This window comes from Columba livia, chromosome 1 (genome assembly GCF_036013475.1).
Source record: "Columba livia isolate bColLiv1 breed racing homer chromosome 1, bColLiv1.pat.W.v2, whole genome shotgun sequence".
Lineage (NCBI taxonomy): Eukaryota > Metazoa > Chordata > Aves > Columbiformes > Columbidae > Columba > Columba livia.
The window spans coordinates 77,316,978-77,331,569 of NC_088602.1; the positions used below are offsets into that span (position 1 = coordinate 77,316,978).

General features: G+C 44.4%; 1 long non-coding RNA gene across 1 annotated transcript; it reads right to left on the reverse strand.

The window, feature by feature from the left end:
* Positions 1-8,203: 8,203 nt before the first annotated feature.
* On the reverse strand, positions 8,204-13,561 carry LOC110365465 (uncharacterized). Its single transcript, XR_002424968.2, has 3 exons — positions 13,374-13,561; positions 9,794-9,960; positions 8,204-9,021 (listed from the first exon to the last, which is right to left on the reverse strand). It is a non-coding gene; the product is annotated as an uncharacterized LOC110365465 (long non-coding RNA).
* Between the last annotated feature and the right edge of the window lie 1,031 nt (positions 13,562-14,592).

Genomic DNA, 14,592 nt, shown 5'->3' on the forward strand with positions numbered 1-14,592 from the left:
AGTGAGGACAGGTGACAACAATCTGCAGGGAAGTACTTTCTTGTGAGAGAAATCTGACGCCTCTGCCAGTTAAGCCAGTGGGAAAAGAACGGTTCTCTGAAGAGCAAGAACAGTGAGCTCTGTTTGACGAGTGTCCATCATGGATGTAATTTCAAAAGGAATGCTCACAAGCACTGTTAATTACCTATGTAAGCACAGTGGCTTGTATGCCTGAATATACAATTGATCTCTCAGATCCTACCATCTAAATAAAATTGTATTTGTTTTCAATAGCAGCTAGAGGGTTTATGGTTGTCCAGGAGCTCTGAAGATAAGGGCGTATTTGTTTCAGTGCCTCTTGATTTTTGGGAACTTAGCTATGGTCATTCAAATCAAAATGTTCTGTGCTCTGCTTCTAAGGATATGGTCATGTAATCTGCAGCAACTAAGACAAAACAGAGAAATCAACCACTCAGAATTTGTCACAGACACCAAACATGCCGGGTTTCTTGTACTCCTATGTTACATCATTATGGGATATTGATTTCCTTTATTGTGTATTTCAGAAAATTCCCTGGGTATCGCTCTGGTGATTTGCTCCAAACCAGGCTTCTCAGTCGTCTTTTGGCAGGCAGGAGAAAGTAAAACAGCTTGCTTGTCAAGCAAAACCCTGTCAACCCAACAGTCCAAATTCAGCCTATTGTCCAGTTCCTGTTCCTCTTGCAGTATCTCTGAGGTGGTATTTGTTTACTGATTGGGTGAGATTTGGAATAATTTGCTTTAAAATACAGTATCACATGCTACCACCACTCAACATGGTAGCCTGGTGACAAAACACTGCAGCAATAATGTTGCCCTCCGGCCTTGAGGATAATGAATACTCAGTTCTGCTGGGAGATAGATGTGTTAGTAATTAGAAAATGTTTGAACATGCTTCTACCCTGCCTACCTATACCCAGCTTAATGCCAACTTAAAAAAAAAAGCCTTCTCACTAGGGCATACATTTGTTCTTGCTGCTGGTGAGGTGCCATGAAGCATCTCTTATTGTGTGATCAGCATTGGTATAGCTGTGGTCCCTCTCTTAGGCTTCATCAAAAGAAAGGCTGTGGAGACCAGGGAAGCTTGTTGTGAGCCCCTGGTGAGCTGTTAACACAACCAGAAACATCAATTCTGTCATTTCTCTATGGAGCTAGAAATTACTTAGGACTTTTCAGGCCTTCCATCCCAGAAAAAATTCACAGGAGCTCGTTGTGAGTACTGAAGTTGCTTAAACCACCAAACACTAATCAACCTCTCCCCTCTGCAAGAGAACAGGAAGACAAGTGTCTCAGGACAGACTGGGTCAGTGCCACGGATTTCTGGCTAAATGGGGATAATTTATTTTCCCATTACCCATCTGCTAGGAAAAAAAAAACAGAGAGGAAAATCTGACCCACAGAACAACTTGCTCTTGATTTCAAGGAAGCAAAATTTTACCACTAGGCTAAGAAGTGAACTGGGACACTAATGTTATGTTTTGGTTTGGTTTTTTTTGTTGTTGCTTTGTGGTTTGTTTTTTTTTTTTTTTTTTGTCCTGTGTAATACAGATCATAGAACATTCATTGGCTCTTTCTGCTTTTAATCTAGTACTTTACCTAATGAAACAAATTTCACCTGAAACGGTACTGGTCTTCAGACACAACACGGCTCTAATGGTTCTGGAACTCAGCTCTTTCTGGATGCCTGATCCGTTTCTCCTTCATTTCAAGAATCACACTCATGATAGCTAGACCTTTAGCCTTCTTAGAGCAATTTCATCCCTCCATTAGTGACACTAATCCACTGTCACTGGCTTACACTCAGAGAAGTACAGGACTCTTTCCTGATGAAGGACTAAGGTTGAATGGAATAACTAGTGTGTTAAGGTGGATTACGTTAGACTTGATCAGACCCCTGTGAGATGACTTGTCATGCTTCCTTTTCAACTTCTTCACTGCAAATCAAGAATAACAGTCTGGCTGCAGAAATATCCCATGCGACTTTTCAGAGGGGTATCTGAGAACAAAAGATGACTTTGTGCTTTCATCTTCCTTGAAGGTATCTAGGAAAAAATGCTTTCATGAGTGCAGTTCACCAACAGCAATCTCTTCTCAGTTTTCTGATTTATTTCCCTTCTATGCTTACTCTAAGATACATAAATGAAGCTTTCTTTTAAAAGGAGTGATTCAGAGAAGAAATCAGAAATCTGAAAATAAGGATTTGGGATGTAAGCCATCTTGGGGAATCTGCAGAAGTATTCTCTGGATTCACTAATGTTCACGGGTAGTGTTCGTCACTTGAGTTTGGATTGCTTTCTTAACTAGGGTAAATGTCAATCTAAGAAGCAAACAGGTATCAGTGTAGATAATATCCTGGTTTGAATGTTTCAGGAAACCCATTGAAGGATGAACACACATATGACTAACCTCTATGCATCATGAATACAGATCTGGTCCTCTTCATCCACTCCTTAAAGAGAAGGTGAGTTAGCACCTTCTTCAGAGCTGGTGTCAAAGAAGCCCCTCTTCAGACAATCATCAGGCCCCTGCCCTCCACACCCTGCCCAACAACTGACTGGTACCATCTTCAAGAGAAGACTATCCCCATTTGAAGAAAATAAGGTTAACTTTGGTGAGCACACACTGTCAGTTGCTGAATTTTCAAGGTGTCCACTGTTCCCGAGAGCAACTTTCAAACTCACTTGAGTCAACATGTCCCGAACATGGAGCATTTTCCTCATCTGGTAATGTCCTCACAGTGAAGGTATCATCCACACAGTGCCCACCATTCTTGACAGCATATTAGGAAGGTATCCCTAGGAACCAGCTCCTGTCTGCTATGATGTGATTGCATATGTGTCTATAAAAGGAGGATGAAGAAAAAGATAAGTTATTTAGCAGCAGTCTTGGTGCTACTGACGCAACTGAAGAGGGATTCATGTCTGTTAATTTCTTATGTTCCCATTTCATCTAATATAGTTCCTCCTGGCTCCCTTTAAACTCCCTGAAGAAAAGGATGATGCAACTCATCTAGTCTATTTTAGATATTCATGGTAGGGTGAGGTGAAGTTCCCACCAGAGGGACCTCTTTCTCACAGATGGAGATGCTCAGTGCGGATCACAGAAATACCAGTCACGACTTCCCAAAGAGGTCCATGGAGTTACATACATAAGTCTGGCCTTCTGCTGCTTGCACCCTCTCTTCTCTGCTCTGGGCCTGCTCATTTTCAAATCAGTTTGTATTTAAAAAGCATTTTAACTTCTTGACAGCAGCACAAAAATGGACCATAGGATCCTTTCTGTGAGACTTCAGAGAGTCTCTAACTTGTTTCATTTTGGTATCTCCCCACAGAGGGATGGTTAAAACCCCAATTTATTTTCCCAGATGCTGTTTGGATCTCAGTCCAATCACTTGTCCTACAATTCCAAGATCCCTTTATGTTTTATTTAGTTATTCGGCATTTCCACAGGAGTCTCCAGCAGGTGGAAGGACCTAGCTGTTGTGGGTGTTGTACAGACACAGGAGTTCATGCTGTGAAGGGTTTCAGGCAGTTTTACTCTTGCTGTTCACCTTCAGCCTAGTGAGAGTGTGTCTGGCTGGACAGCCCATGGGTTCCTCAGAGGTGAGGTGCAGGTGAGGTGGCTTCTCTGCCTCCATCCCTCACAAAGTTGAGATCACAAGTGGGGTGACCACAGCATAGCAGCAGTCCTCTTCATGGTAGAGAGCTAGTGCAGGAGCTCTTATCTTCATTTGGACCCCTTCCCACATCCTTAGAGAGAGACCTTATTTGGCCTGACCAGTTATAGGTGGGCATTAGCTGCTGCAGGGGCAGATGTGCACAAGGGCACATTTACTGCACTTCTGTGGGCTTTCCCTTGGATTTGACCTGGTATTTTTATACTTTTCTCCTCTTCCTCTATCTCTGTCAGCCTCAGCCTCCACCCTCAAAGCAAGGCAGACTTGCAGGCAGTGTAAATGATCACTGCTCCACCCAAACAGGTCCCTCAGAAATCACACCAGCTGAGGACTCGCTCCCATCTCTCCCTCTTTCCTTTCTCTCCCCTTATCTCTTTGCTTCTTTGTCTTCTCCCTCTCCACCTTTTCCTTCTTTGTCTCTTCTTTGTCTCTCCCCAGCTTGCTCTCTCTGGAGACAGGTCTAGTGGCCTGGTTGCCATCTGCTGCCTGGTTTTTTTCTCTCTTTTTTTTTTTCTTTTTATTTTTTTTGTGAGTGCGTGCACGTATGTGTGTGCGCACGGGTGCACGTGGGTTTTTTTTATGAGGTTGAGATCAGATGGCATCTAATCGATCGTCATGGTCTCCATGGTTACCCGGGTGACAGAGTAGTTGGGAGAGACACATACTCCAGCCTGGGGCTGTCAGACCATTCCTGAGAGAGAAATAATAATAATAAAAATAAAAAAAAATAAAAAAAGGAAAAATAAATCCAACATCTTCCATCATGTTTTACACATTTACATCTTCCTCAGATCTAGGAAAACATAGCTCATGCTTCTGTTTTACACTGTTGCCCCTTGACTTGGCTTCAGGAGGAACAAAGCAAACTGGTTTTCCTCTCTGTGCAGCACAGGCACTAAGATGAAGTACATCTTTAGCAAAGCAGTAGAAGATCTCCTTTCCTCTTTTGCTTCTCAAAAAGGTTTGATTTTTTTTTACTTCTTTTTTCCCCCGGTCACTGTTGTAACCATAATGATTATTTTTATTCTTCTAAATTGGATGGTTATTCTCTTGAATTGGCTAAAGGCAATGATATCCTCTGGGAAAAGAATTACAATCTATTAGTATGAGCAGCATCTTTTTCTCCCTGGCCTCAGCCCCTAATACTAGACAGTCTTTAGCCCTTGTTGTGACAGATCAATCAATCAGTCTATGATTCCTGGAAGCAAGTGAAGTGTGATGCTAAGGATGAATTATGGAATTAGGTGAGTTTTTGTCTTTAAAACCAGATTGAGTTGGGCAAGGCAACATCTCTGACCAAGGCAATTAGTATATCAGAAACATGGGAACTGAAACCGCACAGCACAGAATACGATCCTGAACAAATCATGGGAGGAGAAAGAGGCTGCATTTCAGGCAATATTGTTGTGATAGCCACCCCCAATAACTGAAGAACTTCACAAGGTTTGCCTACAGTGCACTATCAAGGTACACAGAGACCTGCCTGACTCCCTGACAGCCTCATCCTGGCTGGGCAGACATGAATTAGTCTTGGTTTGACCTCAGCATGGCCCCAGAAGACAGTCAGGCTACATCTTCTGTCTGCAGCCACAGCCTTAATGTTCATCAAAGCTCATCCATTGTAGTGCTGTGGCTGGTGCTGCCCTGGCCACATTCCTGTTCACAGGAGCACACAGGGCTTTGGAAAATTCAAGTGTAAACACATGAAAAGAGAGCTAATGGCACCAATGCACACAGCTGCAATGGGCTGAGAGGCTGGTGACCCAGCAGAGCTCTCCAGAGACCTAAAAGTGCTGACTTATGGCTGCTAACTAAGCAATGCATCAGATCAGAGCATCCCCGGACACGTAGAGATCTCATGACCTACACATGGTTTAACACCTGGATATGTCTTCACATGTCTTTTCCCCAGTTCTGAATTAAACTGATTTTCAGTCAGAGTCTTTGTGTGCTTTTCTCTTTTGCCTTCCTAGGAAAAGCAGCAGGTGCCCAAGCTGGGCTGCTCATTTCAGGCTACAAATATGCACTAAGGGTAGGATTAAACTGTCCAAAAGCTGTCACCATAGGTGACATCCTATCCACCCTACATGCACTGCCCCAAAAAGGCACAGGTCTTCCACTACCCACATGTGTGATCTGCCAGACCCCTTTGAATGCTATAGGGGTTTAAAAGACCACTAGACAGTCACGCAGCTCAGCCCCAACCCGACTCTGGGAGCAAAACATCAGCCTGATGCAAATATCCAAGAGGTGCAATGATATGACCACTTCCTCCCCCTGCAAAGGAAGGGTGAGGCTGGGTGTGAGGTAATGAAGCAGGAAATGTGATGGGGCAGGAGGAGGCAAGGTGGCATGTCAAGGACTCTCCTCACCTTTGGAGAGAGGACCAGCTTGCAGGGGGCTGTTTCAGCTTGTACCAGCTCAGGGTTTGCACCAGCTGGCTGCTTAGGCTCTGAGAGAAGCAAGGAATCGTGAAGACAGGCTTTGCAGCCACGTCAGGTACTCCTTCCTCCCACAGGGGCAGCAAACAGAGCTTTTGGTGTGGAAGAATGTGGTGTTTGTACCACAAAAGTCCTCTCCCCATTCTTCGAAAAATATGTCACCCAATCCCCCTATGCCCCAGTTAAAACTGTCTTGATTAGAAATATTTCCTCATTTGCAGGCAGCCAAGGGTGATGTTTCTGTGTATCCTACTTAAAAAAAACCAAAACCAAAACAAACAAACAAACAAACAAACAAAACTGTCATCTCATCTATTTGAATTCTGATTCTGCTCGCTCTGAGCAGCATAACAAGCATAACATCCCTGTTTCTAACCAGCAAGGTGGAAAATCCTCTGCTCTTCAATATTGCCTAACATTAAATACCATGGGCCTCCTAGATTTTCATACTATACAAACACAAACTAATTAAAGTCATACAAACACATCCCAGGAAGAAAATAAGATCTGTTCACTTGAGGGACGACCACTGGCTTCCATGTCCCAGGGAAAGCTCCCTTGCAGTTTACGTTGTTCTTTTTGCAAGGGATAATTTACAGTAAAGCCAGTTTCCACTGAAACAGCAGATGCCCACACGGAGAGGAAAGAAAAAACGTAAACACAACAGCATCTTTGTGAATGCAGCAAGGTGCTGGTGCCTGCCTCTGTGCGCTCCATAATATATTAATACACACTGGCTAGCCAATCCCACTGGAGCATTCAATCATGCCATATTATAATAGAATTTAATGGAGTTGACAGCTAAGACTTAGTTGCTGGAGACATGCGAAAGACCTTTGCAATGAGGATGTACAATTAATAAAGGGAAGGGCCATAGATTTTTGGAGAACCTCATAAAAAAAGTAAAATATCGACATTGATCACGGCATGCAAGGATATTAGACACGTAAATCTAGCTATTGCCTTTATTTATTTATTTGCACATCCTTAATATTATAGGCACAGGTTTCCCCGAGGCCAAAATGCAATTTCTCTCTCCATTTCTCAGCAGGAGCTTTTCATCTCCCTATTCACCAGCTTTTGAATTGCACATTTAATAAGCGATAAAGAATTCCTGTCTCTTTTCCTTGGGCTTTTAGCCCACAGTTTTTCGTTCCTTTCTGTTTTTTGATGGAAAAGACAATCCCCTTTACCCGGCAGTGGGTTCCTGTGGGACGAGGGGATGGTGCAAGAGGGGAGCCCACTGGGAGCACCTGGACTTGTGTCTGTCTGTCTATGTGCTTTGTGTGCCAGGATGCGCTGGGGAAGGCAAAGACTGCATGGAACCAGCATAAAGAGGGGGGAAAAGGGTCTACAGCACTGTGAACCACTTCCCCCAGTTCCCTTCCACAGAAGTTTTTGGCAAGAGGAACAGCTTGTAGCTTCACTGCCTTCATCCTGCTGTCTGGGGAGAATATGTGTAGCTGTTTTAAAGAATTGATTCTGCGAGTAAACTGCATCCACCTCCATCCTCTGCTCTGACAAAGCTGGCAAAAAATTTGTCACCCTGCAGCTGGGAGCATTGCTGGGCTCCAACAGGCTCAAATCTCTCTGGATTTTCCTGGCTGTGTGCAGTGAGCACACTCCTGAATCAGGACTGGTCCTTGGCTCTTGGCCTCGAAGGGGTTCAGAACAAGATTCACAAAAGTATTTAGATGTGAATTGGTACCCGGTGGGTTTATTCAGGAACACGTAGACTTGTCACTGCCCATGTCACTGCCCACTGCAGCACTGAGTGGTGCTGCACCACTCAAACACCTGATGCCTACAGTCCCTGCACCTGTAAATGTCCATGTAGCACTGAAAAGCTGCCCTCGCAGGCTGACACGCTTGAGCTCCTTATGACTTCAGTTTTACATCACTGCAAGCCCACTCATCTCACTGGGCACCCTCCCAATTTACACCAATGGATGACGAGGTCAGGATCAGACCCCAGTGAGCCCAAGCCCCTGGTAATGTAAAGGTCTGGCTTTCAGCAGTGCAGCCTCAGGAGCTGGAGCTCGTGGGGTTCAGCTCATGTCAAAGCCTTTTGGAGCAGATAAGAAAAATTTGAGGGGCTGGATCCATCCCTGGTTTAGGACTGTAGAGACTGATGGGGTTAAAAGAGGGGTGACTTTAGTGCCATGTTTAGAAATGAAAAGCAGCTGAATGGATATCTGGTAAGCAGGTGAGATACAACAGTAAAAAAAGCGATGGAATAATTAGATATTTCAGTTTGAAGACCAGCTGCAGTAGGTTACTTTCTTGTCAGGTAAATCAACCTTGTTTTCCTTCCACTTACCTATGTACAGACACGTTTCCCCAGGATAGGTGATGTCTTGTTTGGAACGAAAGAGGCTATTTGTCCATATCACAGCAACAGCGACTGCTTGGTGTCATCTCACACTCTCCTTTAGTAAATTGAGTTTGTCAGTGCTCAGCCACACAGCTGAGCGGAGTGCTGCGTGATGCCTCACCTCTCCTGGGAGAGAGGAGTTGGCATAAGCCATATCGTAATGGGATCCAGAGACAAAGAAGCGTGAATGAAGTGCTAATTGCATTCATAAAGACATTAACAAAGGAATTAAAATGGCAGAAGCTTCCTTTCCCCCCCAAGATTCATATAAACAACCAAAAATATATTAATAATCACTGTGGTTTACACTATTTTGAGGAGATTATACAGAGACATTACACCAGGGCTTGGAAAGACCATTTCAGTGGTCTTTTTTGTTGGATCCTGTGTTAGAGATTAGACACTTTACTGCTTCTGTTTAATCATATTTGCTCTCTTCTTTTTGTCTTTTCTCCTATCTTTGTGCTTCATTTGAAGAACAAGAAGATTGCTCCTCAGTTTCCTTGGAAAATCTAACATGTGGTAAAAATAATAAAGCCATATTAAATACTGCAATTTTTCCCAAAAAAGCCCACCCAAACCAAACCAAAGCCAACCAACCAGACAAACAAAAAGACTCTAGAAGGCTGGCTAATGACACAATGGAAATTTGCTGTATAAAATAGGCTAAAATATCCTGCCTGTTTTGTTTTTTTTTCATGTCATTCAGTTCTGCTTACCTTTTCATGGAAAAAGGAAAAAAAAACATGCTTTCTGTTTTTTTCCTCAGTCAGTTTCTACACAATTTCATCCTTCTGTTACCAAACTCCAGCACCATGCTGTCATTTGCATTGCTAATACTGAGAGAAAACATTTCCCTGTTAAAATTCTCTCCAATCAATGGGGTCTTTTCCCCCCCTTGGGAACATTGCTATTAGTCTTAAGCTTAGAAAGAGCTTGTTTCACAGACCCTACATTTAGAGGCTACTTTAACTTGCTCATATCAGCAAAATGGCAGGTCTTTGCTTTTTAGACTACTTGGCTGTATTTATTGCACCTTCCCATCTCTTGTCCTGACTTTCCTTCTGCTTGGTGATGTGGGTGCTGTGCTAGCAACAGCTGCAGCTAAAGCCAGCTAAACATTTTTGTTCTATTTGCCAATTTTCAGTCACTCATAACTTCCTAAAATGTTAGTTCTGGAAACTGCAACCTGTCAGTTCCTCATGACCACTCAAAGGTGGACTGATCCGGGAAAGACAAGCCCAAGCCTTTCAGCAGTTCTGTAGAAGCAGATATCTCTATCACCTTGGTGACTGGAAGGATGAGGCTGAGAGGTGGCAGAAAGTCATCCTTCTGAGAGGAGAGGACCCTTAATGGATGTAGGAAGGTTTCCAGACTCCTGTCCTCCAGTTTGCTCCATTGCCAGGCTGTGGATCAGGATTCAGTGGGTCCCAGAATCAGTTTTTCCAGCTCTGCAGGCAGAAGACAGGGAGATGAAATGTGCCATGAGTACCTGAACATACGAGGCTCAGATCTTAATGAATGTTGGAGGTTTGTGGGATCATGGGGATGGGGTCCAGGATGAGGGTTGTGACAGGATGGTGGGGAAGGCATGGACCAAGGGGGGAGGGTTGTATAACGTGGGACAGTGTAGACTGACAGGGGAGAGGGGGACAGTCCATCCAGCATGCCCCTGCCATCAGGAAGAGGGTCTTCTCCAACTGATGTTAGGACAAGAGCAAAGAAGGGAAGCCTTACTCAGAAACATTTTGAAAGAAGAAAGAGAAGAAAGCAAAGACCTTTGTACCGCATGGAGTATGGCGGGAGAGACTACACACCCGCCTCTGAAAGAACGGAAACACCCAGGCAAGCATCCTTTGTTTGAGATAACACCTCAGCTCTTTCCATGAAAGCCAGAATTGGGTTTGTTAGGATGATGAGGAATATCAGAGCTCATGCACCCATAACAGTGGGACGATCAGTAGGACAAGAGGAAATGGTCTCAAGTTGTGCCAGGGGAGGTTTAGATTGGATATTTGCAAACATTTCTTCACAGAAAGGGCTGTGAAGCACCAGAACAGGCTTCCCAGGGAAGTGGTGGAGTCACAATCTCTGGAGGGGTTGAAAAGATGCGTAGATTAGGTTCTTAGGGAGATGGTTTAGTGTTAGAGTTAGGTTTTGGTTGGACTTGATGATCTTAAGGGTCTCTTCCAACCAAGATGATTCTATGACTCTATAAACCCTATTCCTGAGGTGGATTCAAAGCCTGTAGATCCTCCCACACTAGTGTGACATCTCCCAGCCCTTATTTCCCCAACTTTGCTTGCCTTCTTTACTCTCAGACACACTAAAATCTTCCGGACATACACCCACAGCCTATCCTTTCCCCTTTGCCCCTGCCCTGTCCCCACGAGGTCCTGCAAGGACCTCAGTGTGACCCTAGTCCCTGGTGTTCCCCTGGCACTACTGCAACCACCCCAAGAGCTCCTGAGTCTGGGAGCTAGAAGCATGGTGGAAAGAGTGATGAAAAGAGACAGAGATTAGAGGAACAATGAGCAATGCTCCTTCATTAAATGCAAAAAGTAAAATTAAAGCAATTTTCTATGTTGCAGACAGCTATAGAAAAACTGAGTACCAGTTAGCAGCAGTAGGATTTTTCAGGTGATGTTGGGAGTGAGCACAGGGCTCAGCTGTCCTAGCTGTCCTTCTCATCTCAGTATCCCTGGCTCAGGAAGGAAACATGCCCTGACTGTCACTTAAGTGAAGGTGAACAAAGAGCAAGGGCAGCCTCAGCCCAGGTCTTGTTTCAGAATAAATGGAATGTGTATCTTCCACGTGGCCAGTTGGGAGGGAGAAGCCTATCTCAGGAGTGATGGCAGGTGCTGCGGAGCTATTTCCATTTTCCAGCTCTGCAACCTCAGGAACCTCTTTAATGCAAGCCAGCCCCAAGCTCCATTTACTGGCACTAAAGATCAGCCAGTGTTTTTGGATTAATTTTTAAGGCTGTCTTCAATTTTCTGAAGTATTTTGCTGGCAGATTTTTGGTCCCACCTGTGACTCAAGAAGATATTTGAAAATCTCATTCTACCTTTTTCAGTCATTTAAAGGAACACATAATGCCAATAATTTAGGCTCCATTTTTAATAGAGGGAATGTGGGGGTAAAGGGATATGAGAAGAAAACCAGGAGGTACAGAAATGCTTTAGTAGATTTGTTATCAATGGAAACATTCTTTATTTAATTTCTGTGTTTTCTGGGGCAGTGAAGGGAACACATATGTGATTGCATTGAAGTAATGTATGAGAATCAGAGAGTGAATTTGACAAGAAGTTCCACCAAACTCACCTAGAAGCTCAGCAAAGTGCAAAATCTAAACCTAGCAGAGCAAAGAGTGGTGTAGCTCAGGGGCAGGATTTCAGATACTGTGGTTTAAGCTGTTAGTAACAGGAATAGAGGAAGGAAAATCACAGAAGATATACCCTGCCATGATTTTACTTGGGGCTTATGCTCTACAGTGTTGAGCGCTATTGATAGATGTCAAAGGTAGATAGTTATTTTTTAGTAAATTGTGATTTTTGTCAGTTGTGCAATTTTTTAGTCAATATGTGCTTCACAAGCATCTATGCAAACACACACACAGACACACGTGCACAGCTCTTGGTCCAAGTGTTTTCTGCTGTCTGTCTTGTTGAAATGCTTTCAATTAGGGTTTGGAAAAGGTTGACTCAGCCTATATGACACTTGCCAAAGACAAAATTAGTTTTAGCCACCGGTGTTTTCTTTCCAAAAAGACAAAGCCCCACCCTCCCTTTCTCTCTTCCCTGTATATTAAGTGGAGGGTATTTCTCAGATCGGTGTCTAGCTGATTTTTAATGTCATGGAAACTTCATGAGCAAATTCGTTAGAAACTCCTTAGTAAAGCAGCCTAGTAAAACAGATGATTAATATTGCTAAGCTCCTCATTTGCATATTAATTAGTCTCTGTACTCAACTAATTAAAACGAGGCTGACTGTTTGTAGACTTTCTGAATTCCAGATTGTTGCTATTGCTCCCATGTAAGTGCATTTAGCACAGCTATGGCAGGCCATTGATATCACAAACCAGCTACCCCAAACAGCAGTAGCAACATTGTAAGGCATTTGAGGGAGGCACTTGCAGTATTTTCTTCGAAAAAACAAGACTGACGCTTGAAATGGCAGGATGTAATCACTAAGCAGTGCTCCTGCTTGCCTGTGGTGCTCTCAGGGAATGGGACAACTGCAGAAACCAGACAAATCCAAGGCCAGAGGGAGAAGAATGTTGCGGGGCACAAACAAGCTCAGGCTGAGCTGCCCTTAAGCCTTGCGGTACTTGCTTTTCTCCAGAGATGCAGCCTAAAACCAAAGCTCAGCCTGATGACTCCAGAGACAAAATTCAAGGTTCATTCTGACCTGTGTTGCTGCGGCAAAGCTTGGATCAGCCTCCCCAGGCTGGAGGTGGAACTGGGACTTGGAGTCCCCTGCACATCAGCCAGAGTTGCACTTGCGAGCCCACCTCATGGCCCCACATGCTCTGCAGAGATGTCGCAGAGGCCAGGCACTGGCTGAACTTCCGTAGGTGAAGAGTTGCACTTCCCCTAGTCCTCATTTCCCTGACAGGACTGGCTGGGTAGATGGATTAGAAAGAAACTCCTTTATCGATTCCTTACCTTCAAGCTTTAGCACTCAAAATGCAGCACTCCCAGCCCCAACAAAGACCTCCTCAGTCACAGAGCCAGCCAGCACCAGCTTCGCCGGCAGCATCCTGCCTCCTCCTCCTCCCTTCGCCTGACCACAGACACACCATTACCCACTCTCCCACCCCAGCCAACAAGCAGCCCCTTCACGAGCTTCTCAGCCAACACACCTGTTGGCGGCCATGACCCTCGTCTGTCCTCTTACCACCCCTTCCAGCTCCTCCTGCTGTTCTTTCTTCTGGACTTGTTTCTTGGCTCTTTTTCTTTCTCCTTCCCCTCCCTGTGCACCTGTTTTTTGTTCCTCCTAGCTGCTAGCATTCCCAACATTGCCAACCCTGCAGTAGTGCAGGATTCCAGTAAAAAATCAGGAACTGGGGATAAAACACCACAGGCTTAGAGGCACTTTATGAATATATATTAATTGCTGGAAAATATTTTGCATGGCAGTGACAAGTAGGTTTTCTCAATCTGTCTCTGCACAGAGAGTTTTTCCTCACCCTAGCTGCCAATAGCAGTTTGACAGGTTTTATTATACTCCATTATTCACAGCAAGCCAGGTCGCTGTGCCATATGCTGTCCAGTCCTGCTAAAGCTAACCATGTGCCCATGTTGGCTGCAAACCAAAGCTGGTTAAAACCTGCTCTTTTTTTTACATGCTATTTGTTTTGAAAGAATTGGAGACAGGGGTTTCAGGTCAGACGTTCCAGTGTGTTTTATCGCACAGCTTTGCTCAGCCTCAGAAGCCCAAAAGCTAATTCAACTGGAAAATCTGTGGTCCTGGTATGGTTTGGACATGAGGTTCTTTTAGAAACCTACCCTGCCCTGGGGCTGATGCAGTTTGAGACAGGAGGAGAGCTTTAAATCCCTCTAGGGCCACTGGCAGTGGATTCAACCTCGAGTACAGCTTTTGAGATTATTTCATGCACTGCTTAGCAGGACACACAGCAAGCAACAGTGCAATGTTTCTAAGACTAAACAGAGGTTTAGTCACTGACAACAGCTGTTTTAGAGGGATTGCAGCTGCAGCAGGAGTTGTACCTGCATGCGGGTGGACAGAATTCCTGGGGCAACATCCAGACTCCAGGCTCCTCCAAGCCTGCACTCACTGCTCCATGGCCCGTGCAGCTTGCTATTGCATCATTTTTACCTGCTTTTGTTGCACTGTTTTGTTTGAATGTTTGGTGACTTGCTATACCCCGCACTTACCAGTGCACAGCCCCATCTAGAAAGAACATTTGTTACTGCCTTTCAAGTTCGCCAGACTTTGAATCCCTCTCTTAGCCATTGTTTGCATTGTTGCTGTTATCAGGGGCACAGTTTCTTTTCTCTTGCTGCATCCATTTTGCTGATCCTTCTTGCTGCTCCCACAGCTTTTTCTTTCCAACCCTC